At 37.5% G+C, this 25231-nt stretch overlaps 1 protein-coding gene across 2 annotated transcripts in view; it reads right to left on the reverse strand.

The window, feature by feature from the left end:
* The window catches only part of CUNH9orf135 (chromosome unknown C9orf135 homolog), a 149353-nt gene that overhangs the window by 81166 nt on the left and 42956 nt on the right, over positions 1-25231 (reverse strand). The window lies entirely within an intron of this gene.

Raw genomic sequence — 25231 nt, forward strand, 5'->3', positions numbered from 1 at the left:
CTTCATGATTATTATTTCATTTGATCTTCACAACCTTGGGAAGTAGGTGGCTATTATTATCTCCATTTTACAGATGAGAAAACCATGGCAGACAGAGGTCAAATGACTAGTCCAGGTCACCTAGCTAGAAAGTGTCTGGGTCAAATTCGAACTCTTCTTCCTTCCTCCCAGTTTAATACTCTATCCACTGTGCCATCACACCACTCTCAAGACTACTGGTTATAGAAGAAATGAGAAAATGCACCTCTCTCCTTTCATTTCAGAGGTGGGGAACCATGGATGTGATTGCATTGCTGTCAGACTCATTTGATGTATTCATCTTTTTTTTTTTCATTTTTTTGTCAGAAAAGATGGCTCACTTAAGTCAACTAGCATTTATTAAGTGTCTGATATGTACTAGACATTGTACTAAGTCTAGGGATACAAAGGTAAATAATAACAGTTCCTGCTCTTGGGAAAGAAATTCACAATCAAATGGAGAAGACAATATGCAAACAATTATGTAGAAACAAGATATATGCAGGATAAATTGGAGATAATCTCAGAGGGAAGGCATTAAGATTAAGGACGATTGGGAAACTCTTCTTGTTGATGGTAGGATTTTAGCTGAGAGTTGAAGGAAACCAGGGATACCAGTAAGTTGGTATCAAGGGCAAAGGGGGTATATAAAGAAATGAAAGTGATATTAAAACAGCAGATTAGATAATCAACAAGTTTTTTAAAAGACTAGTTTGCAGATTTACATCAGTGAAAGGAGTTTCCACACTGAGAGTTGCAATAAACTATGAAATCATAGGTCTGGCTTGCCATCCTAACTGGAACCCTACCACAAAATACAAGGAGCAAATTGATTTGTGTTCTCCTTTTGTGGGAGTTGGTCCATTCTGTCTAATATACTGAAAGAGGGAGGTTTGCTTTACTTCAAATGTAAAATGTGGCTGGACAAAAACAAGGGTTCTTAACCTTTTTTGTGTCATGGACCCCTTTGGCCATCTGGAGAAGTCTCTGAACCCCTTCTCAGAAGCAATACATAGCATTACAAAGGAATACAATTATCAAAATATGTGAAAAACAAATTCATGGACCTCAGATTAAGAATCCCTGCATTGGAAGATTTCTAAGCATCCAGCTCTAAATCCTACAACCTAAAAAATAATGATAGAATTTGTTTTATGAGTTCTAAAACCTAGCACTATGATCATATGATTGTCCTCTAATATCCTATAAGATATTGTGAGGAATACAAAAGAATCTGAAGACATAATCCTTCCTGAGAAGTAGTTAGTAATTTATTTGATTTCTTTACCAGAGCCATTAGGTGTTCACAGGACACCAAACTTACCCATGGAATGTGATTTTATGGAAAATAAGTGGGTCAAAAGGGAGTACTGCTACTCCTCTTCTCTCCACCTCTCAGAAATGTCTGTAAGACTAATGTGGAAATGCTGGCAAACTACTGTAGAATGTTGTAGAATCACTGCTGCACACTCCCCTGGACTACAGGCAAGCTGCTTGGCCAAAGGACCTGTGTGGCTTCTATGAGATTTTTAGCATCCTACTATAGTAAGAAAAGCACTGGACTTGGGTTCAGAGAGCATAGGTTCAGGTCCAGGCTCAGATCCCTGTTAGTTGTGTGACTGAGTGTCATACCAATCTACCTCAGCTTCAGAGAGCTGTCACTCTTCAGAGAGCTGTTACAAAGCAATTCGTAAACCTTGAAGCGTTATACAAATGTGTTATATGGGTGTGTGTGTGTGGGTGTGTGTGTGTTATAAATGTGAAGTGTTAATTATTATTTTTCAGTACAAAACAGGATTTGTGATTTCATTCATTATGAGTGCTCCCTCAACAGAGCATATCACAACCTATCCTTTATCTTCTTATGCTTTGGGACTCTTGTCCTGCATTTCCATAAATCCTGCAAAGTGCCAGTGGCCTTCCCGTGGGATTTTTACATGGACACCAGCAAGGCACGTATGTCATCGATTTGTTATGCCATGGTTTCATTACATGACCAATCCACCTCCTTTTCTGATCATACATCTCTTAAATGATATCTTTTGTGCCATTTCTTACATATAAATTATCACTGGCAAATATGCTGCAGCCAACTTAAGCCTTCCATACATCTCTCCATTGCCACATGGACCACCTCCAATTTTGGATTGCTGGAGGTTGTGGCATTCCATTATTCACAGTTAAATAATATGAGCAGAATAATACTGTGTTAAAAGGGTGAATTTTTGCTTCTGGTAGGATTATTAGAAGTACTGCATAACTTCCCAGATGTAATTCAGCCTGTTCTCCCTCTCCACCATCCAATTTGTTATTATTATAAAATTTAAAACATTACCCAATTAGCTTGCACATATGCACTAGTAAGCTCTTAGGGCTTAACCACCTGAATGAAGTTTCTAACTTTCGTGGTCAAACTGTAGGTAATGCATTGCAAACTGAGTGGCTTGCATCTCCCCAGTTCTGTGAAAGTATATTCTCTTTCATTAAAACTGCTGAAATGGAAGGTGAGAATCATCTGTGAGCTTGTTGAACTAAAACCAGGAGTCCCAGTTGTAATGTTCCTATAACAGAATAAACTTCACAATGCTTAAGAATTCAGACTGTTAAATAATGGAATTTTTATTGACTTAATTAACCATAACTGATCAATAACTAGCACTAGGTCTACAACAATGCATTTTTTTACAAAGTTGATTAAACTGTTCATGAGACTGCTTTTATGAAGTCAACATATTTTGAATAATCAACAGGCTATATGATGTCATTGGCACAGAAGGAATTTCTGATGGTCTGTTGAACAAACACTGGCACATATGCTGTTTAGAGCGTAATCCAAATGAACGACCTGAAGCATGGGGTTCAGAGACTTTTAAATCAGTAAGTGTGTTGAAGCCACCTCAATTCTTGAGAGAGCCAATTGTTAAATTTTCATTGTAATCATTTACATCTTGTAGAAAATGCTATAAATCAGGGCTTGATTTATTATTTTTCTGATTGTCTAGACTTAAGAAAGTGATGGAGAAAATGTTAATAATGAAGATTTAACTTAAAAGTGTTTCATGTGTATATTGGGCTCCCCCATCCACCCAGATGGTTGTTAAACATTTACCTATACACTCCTGTATTTAGTTCTACCTACTATTGTGAAGGGTAGCCGTATGTCCCATATAATATATTTCACCTTTCTACAATCTCATCATGTCCACACAGTAAACAAATAAGGGATGCCAAAAGGACCGTATATGGCATAGCCTTGAAAACCACAAGCTAGACATCACTGGAAAAAATGTTCTTAGCGGAGCCAAGATGGTGAAGTGAAAGCAGTGACCCCTCCAAATACCTATAAAAAAATGGCTCTAAACATATTCTAAAGCAGCAGAACCCACAAAAAGACAGAGTGAAACAAATTTCCAGTTCAAGACAACCTAGATGGTTGATTGGAAAAGTATATCGCGCCAGGTGGGGAGAGGAGCGCACTTTGGCATGGGCGTGCAGGCTGCAGCGACCCTGAAGCAGGCCTCAGAGGACTGAATCTCGGGCACCTGTGGTGGTTTCCAGACTTCTTAACCCATAAACGCCAAACCAACTTAGAAGGTCAGTGGGAAAAGTCTGTGACTGCGGTGAGAGAGAAGCTAGGTCTCAGTCTGGAGCGTGCCCCTGGGGTATCGGCTGCCTCCTGAGGTTCAGGCCCACAGACTGAGGGGGAATCTAGTTGCTGATTAGAGGGGGATTGCAGGGATCTCTTTGCCAGTACTGAGGCAGGAATCTCATGCTTTGCCTGTGCTTGGATCTGGGTCACAGTTCTGAGGGGTGGTCCTGGGGTGAGCAGGAACGCTGGTGTGGTGGAGCTTATTATGGCTGTGGAGAGGAAACACCTCGCCCCTTATCATACCACTTTAGAAGAACTGAAAATTTACAGGTCCCTAGAAGTAGCTCTGAAAACAGCTGTACAAACCCCCAAAGCTTGGGACAGTACATTCTTCATATTGGAAACAGACTCTTACCTTAACAAAGAGTTTAAAACTCAAGTAATTGGTTGGGATCATGACTAAGCAGCACAAAAAGAGTCAGACTATATTATCTTACTTTGGTGACAAAAGAAGATCAAAACATAAAACCAGAAGAAGACAATGAAGCCAAAGCTCCTACATCCAAACTCTCCAAGAAAAATATGAATCAGTCCCAGTCCTTGGAAGAGCTCAAAAGGATTTTGAGAAGCAAGTAAGAGAAGTAGAGGAAAAACTGAGAGTGATGCAAGAAAATCATGAAAAACAAGTCAACAGCTTGCTAAAGGATACCCAAAAAAATAGTGAAGAAAATAACACCTTAAAAAATAGCCTAACCCAAATGGTAAAAGAAGTACAAAAAGCCAATGAGGAGAAGAATGCCTTAAAAAGCAGAATTGGCCAAATGGAAAAGGAAGTCCAAAAGCTCAATAAAGAAAATACTTCCTTAAAAATTAGAATGGAGCAATTGGAAGCTAGTGACTTTATGAGAAATCAAGATACTGTAAAACAAATCCAAAAGAATGAAAAATTAGGAAACAATGTGAAATATCTCATTGGAAAAACAATTGACCTGGAAAATAGATCCAGGAGAGAGAATTTAAAAATTATTGGAGTATCTGAAAGCCATGATCAAAAAAAGAGCCTAGACATCATCTTTCAAGAAATTGTCAAGGAAAACTACCCTGATATTTTAGAACCAGAGGGCAAAATAGAAATTGAAAGAATCCACCAATCTCCTCCTGAGATTCCCAAAGGAAAATTCCTAGGAATATTGTAGCCAAATTCCAGAGTTCCCAGGTCAAGGAGAAAATATTACAAGCAACCAGAAAGAAACAATTCAAGTATTGTGGAAGCACAATCAGGATAACACAAGATTTAGCAGTTTCTACATTAAGGGACTGCAGGGCATGCAATATAATATTCCGGAGGGCAAAGGAGATAGGATTACAACCAAGGATCATCTACCCAGCAAAACTGAGTATAATCCTTCAGGGGAAAAAATGGTCATTCAGTGAAATAGAGTACTTTCAAGCATTCTTGATGAAAAGACCAGAGCTGAATAGAAAATTTGACTTTCAAATGCAAGACTCAAGTGGAACATGAAGAGGTAAACAGGAAAGAGAAATCATAAGAGACTTATTAAGGTTGAACCATTTACATTCCTGCAGGGAAAGATGATATTTGTAACTCATGAGACCTTTGTCAATATTAGAGTAGTTGGAGAGAAAAAATTATATGTATAGATAGATAGATAGATAGATAGGAAGATAGAGGGCACAGGGTGAGTTGAAGATGAAGGGGTCATATCTGGAGAATAAAATTAAGGGGTGTGAGAGGATTATACTAGGAGAAGGAGAAAGGGAGAGGTAGAACAGGGTAAATTATCTCACAAAAAAACACAAAAGAAAAGGCTCTTACAGTGGAAGGGAAATGGGGGGAAGGTGAGAGGAAATGAGTGAATCTTATTCTCATAGGATTTGATTTAAGGAGGGAATAACATACACACTCAATTGGGTATGAAAATCTGTCTTACCCTACAGGAAAATGGGGAAGGGGGACAAGAGAGTAGGAGGATGATAGAGAGGAGGGAAGATTGGGAAAGGGGGTAATCAGAAGCAAATACTTCTGAGGAGGGACAGGGTCAAAAGAAAGAATAGAATAAATGGGGGGGCAGGATAGGATTAAGGGAAATAGAGTTAGTTTTTCACAGCATGTCTACTATGGAAGTGTTTTGCATAACTGCACATGTATAACCTATATTTAGCTGATTGCCTTTTCAATGAGGGTGGGTGGGGAGGGAAGAAGGGAGAAAATTTGGAAACCAAAGTTTTAAAAACACATGTTTAAAAAAAATGTTTTCACATGCAACTGGGAAATAAGAAATACAGGAAATGGGGTACAGAAATCTATCTTGCCCTACAGGAAAACAGAAGGGAAAGGGGATAAGAAAAGGGGAGAGAGATAGAAGGGGAAGGCAGACTAGGGGAAGGGGTATTCAGAATGCATGCTATCTTGGGGTGGGGGGAGGGGCGAGATGGGGTGAAAATTTGGAACTCAAAATCTTGTGGAAGTAAATGTTGAAAACTAAAAATAAATAAATTTATTAAAAAAAAGAAAGAAAAGTTAGCTTTATCCTATCCTATCCTAAGGGTTAGTGCCCTTAGGTTTATGGAAGACTATGTTACTATGTTAGATTGCTTCTGGATCTTGTGTGCCTTATCGGTTCACTGAGAAAACTTTTCCTATTTTTTTAAAGTACAATAATATTGATGATTACTACTTTATAGTCTTATCAGAAATCTGGTACAATAAGTCCCCCTCCTTTCTTACTTTTTCATTATTTCGCTTGAGATTCTTGACCTTTTGTTTTTTCAGATGAATTTATTATTTTTCTGGTTCCATGAAGAGACTCTTTGTCAGTTTGATTGGCATGGCACTCAATCTGTATACTGATTTAGATAATTTTAACATTTAACTATATTAGCATGGTCCAACCATTAGCAATTTATTTGTCTTCCTTTATTTCAACGAAATATTTTGTATTTGTATTTTCCTGTGTGCTAAGTATTGTCTGAACCCCTAGATAATTTATGCATTGTATAATTATTTTCAATAAAGTTTCATTTTTAACCTCAAAAAAAAAAAGAAAAAGAAAATGTTCTTGTTCTTTTTATCTCTCAGAAGCCTTCTTCCCACTTCCTTACTTCAAAAAAAATAAATAAGGAAGTTGCTTGGTGTTCTCTTTTCTTTCCTCATTGGATCCATTTTGAAAATGAAGGTTGGGGGGCAGCTACTTGGTACAGTGGATAGAGCACCACTCTAGAGTCAGGAGGGTCTGAGTTCAAATCCAGCCTCAAACACTTGACACTTACTAGCTGTGTGACCCTGGACCAGTCATGTAAACCTATTGCCAAGAAAGAAAGAAAGAAAGAGAGAAAGAGAGAAAGAAGGAAAGAAAGAAATAAAATTAAGGTTGGCTAAATGTGGTAGACTTGGGTTCTTCTAATTTGCTATACAATATGTACTCCATTTTAAGAACATCTATCATTTTTTTTTAATCCTAACATAAAAGGGTAAGTTAAGGAGATATCTTTTCACTTTAAGAAAAGTCTTTAGGGGCAGCTAGATGGTGTAGTAGATAGAGCACCAACCTTGGAGTCAGAAGGACCTAAGTTCAAATTTGGCCTCAGATGCTTGACACTTACTAGCTGTGTGACCCTGGGCAAGTCACTTAACCCCTACTGCCTCACAAAAACAAACAAAAAACAAAGCAAAATCTTTACCCGTTACAATTCCAAAGTGTGCATGATGAAGCATGGTAAGCATCCCTCTCCTAACAAAGAGGTGATGCAGATCTGGGTGCAGATTGAAATGTATATTTTTTGGACATAGTCAATGAGGGAACTTGTTTTTCTTGAATATACATGCTTTCTTTCTTTTTTTTTAACAAAGGTTCTCCCCCTCAACACCTGCACTCCTATAATTAGAGGGAAGCAAGCGAGAGAGAAAATTGATTTTTGTTCATTGAAAAAAAATTAAGTTTAAAAAAAGGAGTCCAATTTTCACAGAAGATTCACCATAGAATTCTCTTAAGTAATGGAATGCACTATTGCACTTTAAATGATTCAATTTTCAAAAATTGGAATACACAAAACTATTTAAGAGCACATCTACCATATAAAGGGATGTATGCTAGTATTTACATTTAGTGATATTGCTACCTTGATAGCCACATGCAGGAGGACATATTATCTGAAAGCATTAACATTGCACATTGTTACCCATAGTAGAAAATTATAGAGCTGTTCACAGTTCTTTTTTCTTGCAGTAATGAATAGGGAGACATAAGGTATCATTAAAAGAATAAAGTTGTATTTAGCAAAAGTATACCTATTCCATAGTATAGAATATTGCCAGCATTCAATGATGCTAAATTCCTATTACACACACATACAAACATAATTTTTTTGCCTATATTTAAAATGGTGCAGAAATAACACATAATCTGTTTAGTCCTTTCCCAGATACCCACAAGGATATGGCATACACCATACACAATATACAATACATAATGACTACAGAAAACAATAGCAACAAAACACATCTGAATTTATCTTAAACTAAATCGACATCGTTATGTTGTTTGTCAATGTCCTTTTTTGTTATTCACTTTCCTTTTAATTTCAATTATGTTCTCAGTGTCTCCCAAATGCCTTGGTGACAGCTTTGAGCTTAGATGGAGAAGATTAAATCTCTAAAGCCCTGAAGCTTTAATGTAGGAGATAAAGTATAACTATGATTTAAATTTTTCTTTTGCCAATCATAGTTTACATTGTTAATGATTTTTTCATCTGGTTCCAGTATTTTATCTTTATTCTTTCCTTTTAAAAAAATTTTTGGACCAGACCTGTAACATCTTTGGCAAAGGGAATTTCTAGTGAGTAACTTCCCCTCCCAATGCAGATCGGTACCACCTCTGCAATTTAAGTGTTTTAGAGAGTTGTCTGGGTCAATAGGGGCATCTGGGTGGCACGGTGGATAGAGCACAGGACCTAACATCAGGAACACTCATCTTTGTAAGTTCAAATTCAGCCTCAGACACTTACTAGCTGTGTAACCCTAGGCAAGTCACTTAACCCTGCTTGCCTCGGTTTCCTCATCTGAAAAATGAGCTAGAGAAGGAAATGGCAAACCACTCCAGTATCTTTGCCAGGAAAACCCCAAATACGGTCACAAAGAGTCAGACATGACTGAACAACAACAACAAATTAAAGATCTCTCTCTAGTGATGATCTAGTGAAAAATCCATTCCACTTTTGTACATCTCCAATTGTTGGGAATATTTTCCAAGCATCAAATCAAAGCTTGTTCCACTATAACTTAAAACTTTCACTCCTAGTATTTTAATCAGTGACCAAGCAAAATAATTTGTAATCCCTCTTCCACATGAACAGCCTTTTGGATACTTGACAAATGATTATTCTTTTCTCCAGGTTAAGCCCAGTTCCTTCAGTAAGGCCTTGTAGGGTGTGATTTTTGTGTCCCCTCAATGTTCGGGTCACCCTCTTCTGGATGTGCTACAGCTTCTCCGTGTGCTTCCTAAAATGTGGTACTTTTGCTGTGGTCTTTTTTTTTCCTTTTTTTATTAGTTTTTAACATTCACTTTTAAAAGATTTTGAGTTGCCAAATTTTTCTCCCTCCCTCCTTCCTCCCCCCTCCCTAAGACATGAAATAGGTCATACATGTATAATTGTATTAATCATATTTAGTCATGGTGTGAAAGAAGAATCAGAACAAAAGGGGAAAACCACGCGAAAGAAAAAGAAAAAAAAACAACAAAAAAAGTGAAAATAATATTGTAGCTGTTGGTCTTACCAAGGAAGGTCTCATACAGTATAAATTCCCTCTTCCTAGCTATTGGCAACTTACATTTTTTTAAAGTGCTTTAAGGGAAAAAACAAGTTCACTGGAGCCCCTGCTAAAGTTTTCAAGGCATTTGAGGCAGTTAGATAGTGCAGTGGAGAGAGTGCTTCATGTGGAAGAAAGAGATCTTTTGGTAACTCAAAATCTTTTAAAAGTGAATGTTGAGAGATCTGAGTGAATAAAGTGAATAAAGAGATCTGAGTTCAGATCTGGCCTCAGGCACTTCCTAGCTGTGTATCTGTAGGCAAGTCATTTAACCTCAGTCTGCCTCAGTTTCCTCAACTATAAAAAAGTGGATAATAATAGAATCTATCTCCCAAAGCTGTTGGGAGGATCATTTGTAAAGCACTTAGCACAGTGCCTGGCATTTTGCTGGTGCTTAATAAATGCTTACTCCCTTTTCTATTTATGTTTTTATTAATGTGGCCTATAAGCACATCATCTTTCTTGGCTGCCACGTCACACTCTTGATTCATACTGAGTTTCTTATCCACTAAAACTCCCAGGTCTATCTCATATGAATTATTTGTTGTCTAGTCCAGTCTCCTCCAATCCAATAGTTGCACAGTCAATTTGCTTCATCCAAGTTTAGCATCTTACATTTATACCTATCACATTTCATATTATCAGATTCAGCCTTTAATTCTGGCTTGTCACAATCTTTTGGGATGCTGATTCCCTATCATCTGTTAGGCATCCCTCCCAGCTTTGTATCATCTGCAGATCTGATAAGAATGAACCTCTATTTCCATCCAAGTCATTGATAAAAATATTGAATGCAATAAGCCTTACGGTATTTTATATATCTGTGTCTTCATAATTCATCAGAATTTAAAATAATGTCTTGTGCTTATATATCACTTTTATGGGCTTTAAATTTTTCATAATGGCAGTTTTCCAGAGGAGATTGAGGGACTGACCTAAGGTGATTTCCTCAAAGTTACAAATAAAGTCAAGACCCTAATATGGTAGTTAAAGAAAAATGTAGAAGAAATAAAATAAATAATTATTAAATCCTGCAAAAAATAAATGGGTAAAATGAGTATTTATTAAGTGCCTAGTATATGCCAGGTACTTTACAAATATCTCAGTTGATCCTTACAACAACCCTGGAAGGTTGGTACTATTATTACCCCCATGTTACAGATATGGCAACTGAGGTAAATAGAGATTAAGTGTCTTGCTCACCATCACAGAGCTATTGTCTGACACCAGACTTGAACTCCAGTCTCCGACTCTTGTTTTTTTATTAAAGGGGCCATCCCTGGACTCACTTCTTAAAGACGCCTATTCACGGAATGGGCATTGCCTCACTCAGAGTGAGAACCTTGGTCTCCCATTGCATCCTGAGCTATCTCCAGACATCCTGATGAATATCTGGCCCCTGGACCAAGATGGCTCTGGAGGAAAAAGTGAGGCTAGTGACCTTGCACAGCCCCCCTCACTCAAAACAAAGTCAATTGCCAAGTCATGTCATCACCTCCTTGAAGTCATGGTCCTCTTCGAAAGCGAAGGACAAACACAATCTATCCACTGGGCCACCTAGCTACCTCAGTCAATTTATCAAAACAACATAGCAAAGATGGCAATACTGTCCAAGTTAATTATAGATTTAATGTAATGCCATAAAAAATGCCAAAGGCTGACTTCAAAAAATTAAATAAAATATTAACAAATTCTTACAGAAGAACAAATAGATAAAAATATCAAGGGGAATTGTAGGGGAAAGGAGGAAGGATAATTTGTATCTGTAATATCACTTTATATTATAGAGTAGGAATTGTCAAAACTGTTTGGTAGTAGATAAAGAATAGAAAAAAAAAATCAATGGAACAGGACAGATAATCCAGAATTGGCAAACAACAGAATACTATTCAGTAAGTCCAAGATCATAAAACATTTGGAAAGGAATCATTATTTAATAAAAACTATTTGGAAAATTAGTTGGTAGCATTGCAAAAAAAAATAGGTTTAGATCCATATTTTACATCATACACTGTAATAAATTCTGAGTGAATTACTGATTTAAACATAAAATACAATAGAAATTTTAAAAAATGGAATTTTATGCAATAATAACAGCTAACATTTATGTAACATCTTAAGGTTTGCAAAATGCTTTATAAACATGATCTCATTTTATCCTCACAACAACCCTGGGAGATAGGTGCTATTATTGTCCCCATTTTACAGATGAGGAAACTGAGGTAGACAAAAATTACATGACTTACCCAGGATCACATACCTACAGTAAATGTCTATGGAGTAATTTGAATTCAGGTGCTGCTGACTTCAGGTTTAACACTTTATCTACTCTACCACCTTGCTGCCTCTGACATACATGCTACAACTATGAAAAGAAGAAGAATTCTTATCAAATTGGAAAGAATTATAAAAGCTAAAGTAGATGAACTATAGTTTTTTAAAACAATTTTTAAACAGCATTAAAATGTATACAGAATAAAAAGAAACATCGGGGGAAAATTTTGCCATAAATATTTCTAATAAAAATCTGCCATCCATATCATATGAAATTGGCACAGATATATGAGAATCAGATCCATTCCCCAAAAGTGATCAAAGACTATATTTAAGCAGTTTTTTTCTTCAATAATCAGCTGAAAACTCAATTCAATGCTGGCAGGGTTTTGTAGAAATAAGTACACTCATTTACTGTTGGTGTAATTGCAAACTTGTAGAATCTTTTTGGAACACAATCTGCTAGTCCAGATTAAAGTTTGAAAAATAATTAAGCCTAATCATTCCATTGTTGGTAATATCCCCTATAAGTATTATTAAAAAAAAAAAACTATTTCATCAATATTTTTTACAATTTTTTAAAAATACTGGAAATAAATTTCCAAAAGTTGGGGAATGGTTAAATAAATTGTCACACATTATTGTGAGGAAATACTATACTAGAGGTGAGATAGACAAAGGTGAGAAATATAAAGAAAAAAGTAAAACAGGAAGAACTAGATACCATTATTGCTAAGTGAGATTATGGAAGGAAGGAAGAAAAGCAACATTTATTAAGTACTCAAACTCAGGTCTCCCTGACTACCCGCCTAGCACTCTATGGAGCATAACCTGAAGAATAAGTTTGAGGAATATGTACTTTAGTCATGCAAGTGCAAGCATTTCTCAATTAATGCTAAGGAAACACAGCCAGATATTTTATTATAATTATTTCCTTTTGAGAGCCAACAAAGTAATGCACGTGTTTAAACTGCTGTATAAAAAGTGATGCCCTAGATAACAATCAATCTTTATCCTCTGTCCAAACAAAACCCAAAAGAGATTGACAATTTATTTAAGTATCTTCTGCTTTCCTCCAATCCAAACTTCTTCCCAATGGGTACAACAGAACAGTAACACACCTGGAGCCTGGAACATTCCAGGAGACAGACTTGGCAGAGGACCTGTACTTCCCTGTGGGTGTGTATAAAAAACTGCTGACTATGGCAGCTGGACTAACAGAGCCTTGCATCAATATTCCAACATGCTACCATGAGTTCACAAGCAATTTTTGTCCAGCTCACACCGGCATGAATAGTCTGATGCCAGGAAGGACTTGTGGAAAATGGTTTCAAAGTTTGACAGGGATTACAGGGATGGTAGTCAAAAAGTAGTGCTAGTAAAAAAAAGTCTTTGGTGGAATATTACACGGTCCTTCTTCCTAGCCTTCTAGCTATTGACATAGGTTTCCACTCAAATTACCTATTTAATGTTTGTTTGGGATCTAAGCATCCAAAGAATCAGGGGAATGTAGAGAGTATGGATATGTCACCACTAGGTGTTGCTGTGGAGCAACGTTAGCTGAACTCTGTCCTTTCCCTTCCCACTCTGTAACCCTGTTACTCCAACATCATAACCCCAAAAGGGATATCTTCTATTCCTATACCTCCTCTTCCACGGGGGGCTAGAGTTTTGCCTGAGAACCCCTGAAGTTTGAGCAGTCGCCCTCTGACTAAACAATGAGCTAAGTATCTAGCCACATGGCTAGATTTTTTTCTTTGCTCTCTTAAGGATCTTAGAAATACAAGTTATTAAATGAAGTAAACTATAGCAGGATAAGTCTGATCACTAGTGCACGGTTTGGTCCCTGACCTGTTGTTGTTTTTGTTCTTTGTATCCCCCCCTAGTTACTATCTTCCTCCATTCCCTCCCCTTCCCAGACATGCAATAATTATATGTAACCATTGACTAAAATGTTTATTTGCACAAGACTCTCCTCATTGGTGGAGATTGATTATTTAATGCTCCTTGCCTATGTGAAGGGTAGAGTTGGTGAGAGCTAGAGAAAGGAGCCATTCTGGTCTCCTAACCAACTCTTCTCACACAGGCCAGGAGCATTGAGTAATTAATCTTTACCAATCAGGAAAGTCTTATGTAAATGACCCTTATATAAACATGCAACATCCCTTAATTTCTCTCAGCCTCAGTATTCTTATCCTGCAAAATGAAGATAATAACAGCATCAACCTTACAGAATTGTTGTGAGGATCAAATAAGTTACCATGTGTTAAGGGCTTTGCACACCCTAAAGTCTATATAAACACTAGTTATTATCAGCTATTCCTCCCAACTCTATGTCATCTGCAAGTCTGATAAGGTTCAGTTCAGTGTCCTTTCAATCAGAAAGACTTTCAGTTAAGACTCTGTATCGTCCCTTATTAAAATTCAAATGCACTCACATAAGTAATACTTTAAGCTTTGTGCAAATAAATTGATTCCTAGCTGAGAGAAAGGATACTAAGTTAATTAATTTATTCATTCATCAGGCATTCATTTAGCACCTGCGACTCTTGGTATGGGGAAGGGTGCAAAGATAAATAAGGCAAGACCCCTCTCTCTAATAAATTAGTCTAGTGTCCCCATAAAAGATGAAAGGAAGAGCTGGGATGGACTCTGAACAATTTTGCCTGATATCCAGCTATGAATACATACATCTGCAAAAAAAGTGCCTAATTCTATTTGTATCCACAAATGAGAATAAGGAAGGGGATATCAACCTGCCTAGGACTAATCTTTGACATGTAGCCTTCAAGCCTTTACAGGAACTTGCCACCAAGTTCTAACTAAAGCAATAGGTCCAGAGCTGCAGAGGTAATTGTTAACTGATTCTTTAGTACTACAGTGCCCATGAGGAAGCGCCCTTCGGGCAGACGTAGCTGTCTGAAAGAGAGCCTTGTCAACCTTTTACAGAGTTTGTTCTAAGAAAGAGACAAATGAATTAGGTTGTGTGCCCACATTTTAATTTCTCTCAAACTGGCAACATGCATTGCATGGGAGTTAACAGTCCAGAACTAAGCCCCCCCTAAGAAGGCCAGTCCAGAACTGGCTCAATTTGGGGGTTGGGGTGCCCAGTTTATATACCTTTTCAATAGGGGCTGATAACAGGACAGAGGAAATACCTGGTCTATCAGATCACTCTCTAACCACTCCCAGCCTGGGGCTATCAAGGCAGAAGAATCTGTCTCCACCCAAGCCTGAGCAGACTTTTGATTAAATTAAGAAGATTCAATGCAATCTCATTATCAGTAATGTCCTTCTGAAGAACTTTGACAGAAGGGGGCTGGGGCTGGGAAGCTCTGAGTCTCCAAAATACTGATTACTAAGAAAAATCATTTTTCACAGCCTACATTTTTGCTGGGGGCTTAGAATTTAACCCTAAACCAAAGCCAGTGGAGCAATGGATAGAGTGCCTGGCCTGAAGTCAGGGAGTCTCATCTTCCTGTATTCAAATCTGATCTCAGACACTTGCTTTGCAAGTCATTTAACCCTATCTGCCTCAATTTCCTCCTCTGTAAAATGATCTGAAGAAGGAAATGGAAAAGAACTCTAGTACCTTTGCGGATAAAACCCCAAATGGGGTCATGAATAATGACTGAACAACAAATCCAATTGCTGTCCAACTGCTATTTAAATTAGATTGATTGTTTTATCAATGTGTATTGTTTAGTCAATAAGCATGAAGTACTCCCTATATGCCAGCTACTGTGGTAGCAGTGGGGCTGCAAAGACAAAAATGAAATAGTTCCTCCTCTCAAAGAGTTTACCTATTTATCAATCTCCTGAACCTCAAAGGAAGGCTCAGTATTGGGGAATTCTGAAGTCAGTCAACAAGAATTTATTAAGTGGGGGCAGCTAGGTGGCGCAGTGGATAGAGTACTGGCCCTGAAGTTAGGAGGACCTGAGCTCAAATCTGGTCTCGGACCAAACACTTGACACTTACTAGCTGTGTGACCCTGGGCAAGTCCCTTAACCTCAACAGCTTAAAAATTTTTTAAAAAAAAGAAAAGAAAAGAATTTATTAAGTGATTACTATGGGCTATGGGCCACACACTGTGCTAAATGCAGTGGATATAAAGAAAGGCAAAAACAATCACTGCCCTCTTCTACATACTAATGAGGAGATAACATGTAAAGAAATAGATCCATAGGAACTTCCTCTTCTGGGAGCCAAGATAGCAGAAGGAGTAAGTAGCTCTTACTCTTCCTTATAAACATCTGAAAGCCAAGAAAATATCACCCCAGGAAAAACCCTGGAACAGCTGAACCAGAAGAAAGATGGGGTGTAGCAGTCCAGTAGGAGGTATTAACGGGAAAGGCCCCTCTTGCCCTGGGAGAAAGGGAGCAGTACAGAATGGGAGCAATACAGAACAGGAGGCATCTCAGCAAGCTAGCAGAAAGCCCCACCTCAGCATACCAGGAAGAGATCCTGAAACCCAGGTGGTGGAGCAGGCAAACACCAACATCTAGACATCCCCCTGTGCCTCAGTGAGGGCAGGGGAACTGATGGAAACCAGACTGGAAAACCACCAGGTGCCTCGGCATTCTACAGCAACTGGCTCTCCCAGTGCCTCAGCAAAACTAAGGGAAGCAGCCTCCAGCAGACCCCAGGCAGATAAAAACCCTACAACATCCATCTGAAAGGAGCTGAAGAAAGCAAAAGGAAGGAAAGGCCTGGGTGAGCAGGAAATCTCCAGGAGCCACACTACCCAATTCTACCCCTAGAGTTCCAGTGTTGCTGATTCCAGCCCGACACCAGGTAAGCTGCCAGAACCCTACAGCTTCCAACTGCCAGCACTGGAGGCCCCAGCACACAAAGCCAGTGACCAGGTCCTAGGCTCCCAATGCAAGAAGCTTGGGTCACTGCCCTCTGCTTCCCAGCAGGACAGTTCAATCTCTTTAAAGCCCAGGAAATAAGCAAACACCATGAGCAAAAAGAAACATATGATAGATTCTTATTATGGGAAGAGTGAAGATCAAGGCAGAAATTCTGAAGAGGACAACATTGTCAACAAACCCATGTCTGGAATCTCAAAAGGGAATATAAACTGAAGCCCCAAAAAACTTCCTTAGAAGAGTTCAAGAAGGATTTTAAAAGTCAAATGAGAGAGGTAGAAGAAAAAATGGGAAAAGAAATGAGAGATATGCAAGAGAGAGTCAACAGCTTGGAAAAGGAAGAACAAAAATTACCTGCAGAAAACAAGTCCTAAAAAAATACAATTGACCAACTGGAAAAAAAGTACACTGAAGAAAACAAGTCCTTAAAAAACACAATTGGCCAACTAGAAAAAAAGTACACTGAAGAAAACAAGTCCCTAAAAAATACAATTGGCCAAATGGGAAAGGAGGTACAAAATCTAATAGAAGAAAACAATTTGTTAAAAATTAGAATTGGGCAAATGGAAGATAATGACTCTATGAGAGAGCAAGAATCAATCAAATAAAAACAAAAGAATGAAAAAATAGATGAAAATGTAAAATACCTCATTGGTAAAACAACTGACCTGGAAAATCAATCCAGGAAAGACAATTTAAAAAGTATTGGTTTACCTGAAAAATCACGATGAAAGAAAAAGAACCTGGACAGTATCTTTCAGGAAACCATAAAGGAAAACTGCCCTAAGGTCCTAGAACCAGAGGGCAAAATAGCCAAAGAAAGAATCCACCGCTCACCTCCTGAAAGAGATCCCAAATTGAAAATGCCAAGGAATATAGCAGCCAAATTCCAGGTCAAAGAGAAAATACTGCAAGTAGCCAGAAAGAAACAATTTGAATATCATGGAACCACAGTCAGGATTACACAGGACCTTGCAGCTTCTATGTTAAAAGACCGTAGGACATGGAATATAATATTCCATAAGGCAAAGAAGCTTGGATTACAAGGATCAACTACCCAGTGAAAATGAGCATGATCTTTCATGGGAGGAGATGAATATTCAACGAAATAGAGGACTTCCAAACCTTCCAGAGCTCAACAGAAAATTTGATCTTCAAATACAAGACTCAAGAGAAACATAAAAAGGTAAACAGGACAGAAAGAAAGAACATGTTATTAATAAGGGCAAACTGTTTACATCCCTACAAGGGAAGATGACACTTATAACCCTTGAGAACTGTATTATTATTATACCAGGTTAAAGGGGTATATTATTATACCATGTTAATGGGGTTGGATATAAGTTGACTTTGATGTAATGATAAAAAAAATCTAATCAAGTAGGTTAAATGGATCCAAGTAAGTGGATTAATCTGATCTAACTAAAAAAATGTACTGAGAGAAAAGGAAAGGAGGAGGCAGACAAGGGTAAATTACATTACAGAAAAAGGCACAAAAACCTATTCCAGCAGAGGGAAAGAAGGAAGAGAGATGAGCATTGTTTGAACCTTACTCTCATCGGATTTGGCTCAAGAAGGGAATAACATAATCAGTTAGGTACTAATATTTGTAGACTTAACCCTTCTCAACAATACAAGAATCTAAGACATCTCCAAAGGCCTCATGATGGAAAATACTATCCACATCCAGAGAAAGAACTATGGAGTTTGAATGCAGATCAAAGCATACTATTTGCTATTGTTTTTTCTTCTGTTTTGTTTTGTTTCCTCTTTCTTGTGGTTCCTCCTATTGGTTCTAATTCTTTCTTACAACATGACTAATGTGAAAATATGTTTGATGGGAATGTATATGTATAGCCTATATCAGATTGCACACCATCTTGGGGAGGGAGGCAGGGAGGGTGAGGGAGAAAAATTTAGAACTCAAAAGCTTATGGAAGTGATTGCTGATAAATCAAAATAAATTTTTTTAAAAAAGAGGAATATGAAACATTAAAAAAAATAGAACCATACAAGATGGAAAGTAATTTCAGAGGTTCTAGCGGCTAAGAAGGTAATGAAGTACAAGGAGGTACAAAAGAACAGATGTGAGCAGCTTCCTCCTCAAACTGAAGCTTCTTGAGGTCATGAATTCTATTGTTTTTTCATCATTGTATCTCCAGCACCTAAAACCCTTGCACAGAGTGGGTACAAAATAAATATTAGTGGAGTTAAATTGAAAACATTCCCTCAATTTAAATCTTATCAGCCATCAGATGTTACTATGCAGATGCTCTGTCCAAGATTTATTCACAATAAACTGGGACCTAAATGTACCATGAGAAGATGTTGGAAGAAGTTTGCAGCACAATGGCAGTTTCTCAAATGTAAATATCAATGTCTGCTTCCCTCTCTGCTTCCTCTATCTTTTTTTTCATGTAATTGTTCCATGTCATCATCTTCAATCATGCTGCCAACTCCAACAGTTCTTGAAATATCATTTACTAAGGTGCAATTCCTTTTTTTTTTTTTTTGGTTGAGATATAAAGAAGGAACTGCTGAAATAAGCATTTGTTGTTTTATTGGTCTGGTGTGAATAATTGGCCATTTAGAACATTTCGGGACAATGTTTTCTTAATTTATTATTGATTATTTGCTATTTGTAAGAATTTTATAAGAAAGGCAGTCATGAAAAAGCTTTTTATCTTTATAGTAAATGATGGCCTCTCTTTATGTGTACATTCATGCGTCTAGCTAATGCATAGCTTGCTCTAAATATAATGAATGAGTGGTAGCAATGCATTATAGATTGAGCTATACCTACATAAATATAGAATTTATATGTATTCTCCCATGTTAACTGCTAGAATGGTTTCTAACATTTTTCCTATTAAGAGTTATTTCTTATAGTTGTTTCTAGTCAAATGAAACATGAGAGTTCATGCATGGGTAAGTAAACTTAGCTCAGTAATATAAGACAGCTTGATAAAGGGAAAAGAACGTTGGTCTTATAATCAGAAGACCCCGAGTGGGAATACTGGTTCTGTCATTTATTAGCTATGTGACTAGACAAGCAACCTAATCTCTGAGATCAAGTTTACTCATCTCCAAAATGGCTTTCATTGGATCACAGGCCTAGAGCTAGAAGCAATCTCAGAGGTTTTTAGTCCAATACTTTCCTCTTTCAGATGACGAAATTTTCTGTTCCTCATACATAATATTCCATCTCCCATTGCTCTGCTGATCTCCATGCCTGGAATTCTCTGCCTCCTCATGTCTACCTCTAAGCTTCCCTGGCTTCCTTCAAGACCCAATTCAAACCCCACATTCTGCAAGAGGCTTTCCTGGTCCCACCAAATTCTACTTCCTTCCTCTCTAAAATTACCATAAATTCTGGATATATCTCATATGTACTTAGTTATCTATGTGTTGGCTTCTTGAGAGTAAAAACCGGCTTTTGCCTTTCTTTGTATCTCCAGCACAATGCCTAGCACATAGTTAGCCTTTAATAAATGCTTAATGATTAACTGACTGAGGCTCATGGAGTAGCTCATGTCAGAGGCAGAATTTGGGACCCAAGTCCTACTGTACTACACTGCTACCTGACTTATACTATTCACTTCAAAGGGCTATTGTGAGGCTCACATACAGAAAGAATTTGGCAAAACTTAAAGTGCTATGGAGATACCAATATATCAGTGATCTAAGATTTCAGTTGTGTGTGGACTGGGAGAGATCAACAGCTACTATAACTTAGTAGATAAAGTCTTAATTTTGAGGTACTGCATGGTACAGTGGATAAAGCACCAGCCTGGAGTCAAAAAGTTCAAGTTCAAATCAGGCCTCAGACAATTACTAGCTGTATGACTCTGGCCAAGTCATTTAACCCTTCTTTGACTCAGTTTTCTCATCTGTAAAATGAGGATAAAAAATAGCACCTAATTCCCAAGGTGGTTGTCATGATAAAATGAGATAATATTTGTAAAGTGCTTTGCAAAATTTAAAGTGCTATATAAATGCTAGATATTGCTATTATATTAAAGCATGGAAATATGACCATAATTTCTTGTCTGAAGTGCTTTCTTTGCCACCCAGGAGACTTAGGTTTATATCTCTGTTCCCGCACCTTATTTATATTGTGTGGATTAAATCAGCTAAGAATGTAAAAGAGTTTGATGGAGGGAGGAGGAGGGTGGGGAGAAAACAATAATAAAATTTTAGAGCTAGAAAATATTCCCAGCCCTTATTCCAAGCCCTTCATTTATATTACCTACCTCACAGTGTTATTGGGAGGAAATAATTTTGTAAACCACAAAGCGCTGCATAAATGAAAGCAATTACTATTTCATAGCTGAAGAAACTGAAACCCAGAATGGGTGAGTGACCTGCCCATGGTCATGCAGGTAGTAAACATGAAATTCAGAATTTTGACTCCATGTTATTATGAAGCTATCCACAAATGGAGGAGGCACCTAGGTGGCACAATGGATAGAATTCCAGGCCTGGAGTTAGGAAGACTCATCTTCCTGCATTTCAAATCTGGGCAAGTCACTTCACACTGTTTGCTTCAGTTTCCTCACCTGTAAAATGAACTAGAGAAAGAAATGGCAAACCACTCCAGTATGTTTGCCACGAAAACCCCAATGGAGTCACAAAGAGTTAGTTATGACTGAAACAACTGAATAAATACAAAAATAGAAGATGTTTATAACTATAATTTTGAGAGGCAACATAATACAATGGAAAAAACACTGGATCCGGAGTTGAGAAACCTGGGTTCAAATCATGACACTAACTAGCTTTTTAACAACAGGCATGTCAATTCACCTCTCTGGTCCTCATTTTCCTCATTTGTATATTGAGGACAATAATCCTTCTCCTACACTGAGATAGGTTAGGAGATCTTAACAAAGCTCTTGTGAGGAAAGTACTTTATAAAAGTAAAGTAATTAGTATGATTATTAAATTATTTTATGTATAATTCAAAATTACTATGATAGTAATATTTATACAGCATTTTAGCATTTGTAGAGCACTTTCATGACCACAACCCAGTGGTACAAATATTATCCCCAAAATTTCAAAGATCTGTCAAATATATTATAAATAATTCTAACCTGCTTCATCATGAGTCTAAATGCCCTCATGAAAAAATTAATAGATAGATGATAGATAGAGAGATAGATAAACAGATAGATAGACTCTTTAAATTTTATATATTTGATACTTTTACAAAACTTTTGTTAGGTAGCATCAGCTCAGGAAAACATCCCTGGTGCCATACACAAGTTCTTTGCTTTGGCATCAGGCATCAAAGACATAGGATCACAGATGCAGAACTGGAAAAGACCTTAGAAATCATCAAGTCCTATCCTCTCATTTTAAAGATGAGGAAACTGAGAATGGGAGAAATTTAGTGACTTGCCCAGGTCATCCAGCTAGTGAGTGTCTAAAGCAGGAATCAAATCCAGGTCTTCCCAACTCCAAATCCAAAACTCTATCCAAGGTGCCATCCTGGCTTCCCAAAAGTCATCAATTATACATACAATTGGGAAAGTTAGTAGATTGATTATGACAGAAGACAAAAGCATATGAGACTGGCAACCTTACTTTTTTATTTGAAGAAAACATTAGTTTCATTAGCTACAAAACAATGTACAGGACATAAAGTTTCCTGCAATAAACAGTTCAACTTATAATTGTATTATAAAACTAATTTATTATACTGTTAACTTTATGCCTTATTATACTATGAAGTAGTCAATTAAAAATACTATCTATCAGGGGTGGGGAACCTGAGGCCTCGAGGCCACATGTGGCTCTCTAAGTCCTCAAGTGCCGCCCTTTGACTGAATCTAAACTTCACAGAACAAATTCTTTTATTAAGGATTTTATAATCCTTTTATTTGTTCTGTGAAGTTTGGAGTCGGTCAAAGGGCCACACTTGAGGACCTAGAGGGCCACATGTGGCTTCCAGGTTGCAGGTTCCTCACCCCTGCAGTAACCCATAACAGATGAATGACAGTTCTTCAAAATTATATGTCAAAAATTCTAACCTACATCATCATGAGTCCCTGGTTTAAAAAAAAAAGTGTGTACTCTTTAAACACATTTAATACTTCTGCATAATTTTGGTTAGGTAGTTATCAGCTTAGGAAAATAGCTCATTCTTATTATAAGCAATTTACAAGTCACTCAGAAGAAATCAGTGGGGCTATTGTTTAGAATACAGCAGACATAGTAGTCAAGAATATATTTCAGGCAAAGAATGTCCTTCTTAATATACTCTGAGTCACTAGATGGAATTAATCTGAATTGTGAACTGGACCAGCAGCAACCCTCTTGCAGAGATAGCTTCTTAATGAGGTTACATATTGGAAGAAATTGACAAATGGAGTGTAAGTCATCCCACTAGTGACATTTGAGTCAGTCATTAAGGTTTAAATCTTCAAAACATATTTAGTTCTTAATACTAGTACCCAAATTAAATGTCAGAGTGTAAAGGTCAGCTATCAAAAATATTATAAAAGGTATTAACAGCGATGCTATTAAATTGAATTAGCTTTAGCTATCAAAACTTTATAAAGGTCACAAAGAGGTATCTTCTCATTGATTAATTTCACTCTTAGAAATATTAATTCCTGAAGGTGATAGAGAGGATATTGCCTCCCATGAATTCTTCCTATATCCCTGATTGTGCTGCTCATTATTGTCCTCCCTTGGTCATTTTTTTACAATTGCCTCAAAACATCTTCCCTGGCTCTATGCCCTCCCACTTTTCTGGGTGTCAGTAGCCCCGCCCCGCCAAGCTCTGATTCTTCCCTTGAGGCAGAATGAGTGGCCTCTCTTAGCATCAAGTCCCTGAAGATCATAATCAATATAAGGTCCCTGTCTCCCTTTAGAGACTATCTCTCTGCTCCCACAGAACATTCATCAGTGATACCCTCTCTCTCACTAGTGAAATAGTTTTCCTCTTTCTTTCCCCCATTTTTAATCCCTTTGTCTCATTACATTTGTCTCATTTTTCTGCAAACTCCCGTCTTCCTCAGAAAATACAAGAGCTATTTTCCCTTCATTGTTAGCCTTTAACTTGATTAGAGTACATTACACACCGCCTTCTATCTTCTTCCTCCCCTTTCTAGGCATCCTTCCATTCTCTGAGTCCTGCAACAGGTACTGATTCATCAGTAGACAGTGTGTTGTAAGGTTGAGTCCATGATATTTCAGGCCTGTTTCTTCATCACCACTTCTCTTCTTACCTGTGTCCCCTCATGTACATTAATGTATTAATGTACTAATTATTACTTTGTATTAATTAATGTACTAACGATTTCTCTGTTGTTACTTTGTTGTTACTGTCCTTGGTTGCTGTATTTATTTGTTTACCCTTCTTGTATTCCTGTTGTCTGGGGTGTTTGAGAAGCAATCAGTCTCTTCAGATCTGGTTTTCTTTCTAAGAATGTTTCAAACACTTCTTTATAATTTAACATCCAGCTTGTTCAATTATTATTAGACTTGGATTTGCATAGTAAGTCACCTTGGGCTGCATCTTGAGCTCCATTATTCTTCAGAACACACTGTTACATTCCTTTCTGGGTTTTCTGGTAGATGCAGAATAACCTTGTATTATTTGAATTTCCTTTCCTTTTTTATTTGAAGATCTTTCTCCTAGTCACTTACAGAATTTGTTGTTTCTCAATGGAATTGCTAAATGTAATCATTATGCGTCTCAGAGTTTGTAGCCTAAGGTTTTGTTTTGTTGGTTTTTTTTCCCTGCAGACAATTGATAGTTTTTTTTATTGGTATTTTATTTTCTGTGTTCAGAAGTTGTGGGCAATTTTTTGGTATTAATATGCATTATAGCGCTAAGGGTTTTTTGTCTCATTGTGTTCTTCTGGGAGATGTATAACCCTTAGGATGTGTGTATGCATCCTGTTTTCAAGACCAATATGTTTTGCTTCTATAGAGAGCGTGCTTTCTTTCAATGTTACTGCTTTTTGATACTTTTTTCCCAGATTGTCCTTCACTTCCTTTTATTTGCATTCTCAATTAGTTATCCCCCCTTGTGTTTCTGTGGTGAGACCTGCCACTGTGGATTCAAGTTTTTCTTTTCTGCCAGTTATTTCTACTGTGCAGGCCATAAGTTCTGCTCTCACAATTCTCATTTCTTTTAAACCATTCAGCAACAGTGTTTTGTGGTTACATGTTCTCTTCAAAACTCACATCCTCTACCTGATTAGCTGTTAAATAATTTTCTTTTGTCTTGCAATATTCATTCATACACATTTGAACTCTTTTGCTAGATCTGAAGGCCATATTTGCTTCTGCTATTAATGTCAGGTCTTTGAGTTTTTCTTCCTTCTGAGATCTTTGGTAATTACAATCTTTTTTCCTTATTTTCTCCTGTGGTTTACTTTCTCACTTCTTCCCCTTTGATGGTGTTTTCCCTGGGAGCTAGATCTCAAAGTATCTCAGTGACCCCCATGTTCAGTAATTCATGTTTCACCAGCCTTGGTTTCACCCTGAGTGACTTTTGGGAGGACATAATTGTCCCAAAGTGAATACTGGAATCATTTCCCTAGACTCAGTGAATGCTACACAGTCTCTCTCTCTCTCTCTCTCACACACACACACACACACACACACACACACACACACACACACACACACAC

This window comes from Vombatus ursinus, unplaced genomic scaffold, assembly GCF_900497805.2.
Source record: "Vombatus ursinus unplaced genomic scaffold, bare-nosed wombat genome assembly UNPS02014832.1, whole genome shotgun sequence".
Lineage (NCBI taxonomy): Eukaryota > Metazoa > Chordata > Mammalia > Diprotodontia > Vombatidae > Vombatus > Vombatus ursinus.